We start from the raw sequence: 1,195 nt of genomic DNA, 5'->3' as shown, positions 1-1,195 counted from the left end.
ATTTTTATTTTTGTTTTGTTTTGAAAAACCATAAACCTCAGAGTTGAATCGCCCAATGGTTTATTTTTACAAAGGCGTACCCAAACTCAAAAATCTTGACTTCCCCTATAAAACAAGTTAATGCCTATGTATATTTTTTTATTAACGTTTATTTTATTTTATTACGTATACGGCTAAATTGCCTTTTACAACACTTATAATACCTATAAACATATTTGGTATATTTTTTATTTTTTTAAAACATACACGACTTTTTGCCCAAGATGCAAAAACCAAAAAAAATAATGCATTCAGCAGAAGTTTAAAACAATTTAAAAATCAAATTAAATAATAAAATATTTTAAAGTAGGTATTCATGTAGTAAGAAAATCATAAAATACTGTTTCAAATAAAACTGAAACTGAAGGTTTAATTATCATTCACCATCTTTGAAAAAGTTAAAAAGTTTTGTTCTATAGGAACAATACCCTACACTAAATATATTCAAAACGTGGGAATAACTATTGCCAAGTTCATGAAGTCTGTTCAATACGGCATTACAAATATACACTGTCCGTGAATTGTTGCTACAAAACAGTGACACCTATCCAGTATTTCTTCTAGGCACCCTGAAGTTGATGGGAGATAACATTTCTGGACAATACCATATTGAATTTACATCTTGAAAAAAAAGAATAGGTCTATTATTTTTCTTCTATTATTAAGTTAAAAAAAATTTAATGTTTTTAGTAAAAATTTCATGACTAATTCCATGTTTAAAATTTATGTACCTTAAGAATTTTTTTTGAACTCTTCCCAGAGAATATTATACAAGCATTCGATAAATGTTTTTTTTCTTTTGCTTTTCAATTATATTTGAGCGTGGTCGAGACAAAATTTATCAATCAAAACAAAAAACGGTACAACCCAAACTCTCTTGCATTCAGTCAAATGGGATAACTTTAAACTGGGGTTTAACTTGAGACATTTGGGATGGAAATTTCAAATTCATATAGGAGGCCACTGAGACCTTGTAGTTTGATGATGATTGGTTTCAAACCTTTGTGGACACTGTGCATTTACGTTCTACATTTTTATCAAAAGTTTGTGAATTGCCTCAATTTTTGAAAATAATTATTTTTAAAATTGCGAAAAATATTCTTCAAAAAATACCTCGGATAACTTTATCTGTACAGGAAAGAGTTTGTATTCTGTT

At 27.9% G+C, this 1,195-nt stretch overlaps 1 protein-coding gene across 1 annotated transcript in view; it reads left to right on the top strand.

Annotated features, from left to right (window-relative positions):
- LOC148271517 (GATOR1 complex protein NPRL2-like) overlaps nt 1-1,195 on the top strand; it is a 174,142-nt gene that overhangs the window by 97,988 nt on the left and 74,959 nt on the right. The window lies entirely within an intron of this gene.

Source organism: Micrasema longulum, unplaced genomic scaffold (assembly GCF_059751315.1).
Source record: "Micrasema longulum isolate JH-2025_06_02 unplaced genomic scaffold, ASM5975131v1 h1tg002826l, whole genome shotgun sequence".
In the NCBI taxonomy this organism is placed as follows: Eukaryota; Metazoa; Arthropoda; class Insecta; order Trichoptera; family Brachycentridae; genus Micrasema; species Micrasema longulum.
Note: the sequence above shows the minus strand (reverse complement) of the source record. Positions and strands in the feature narration are given on the sequence as shown.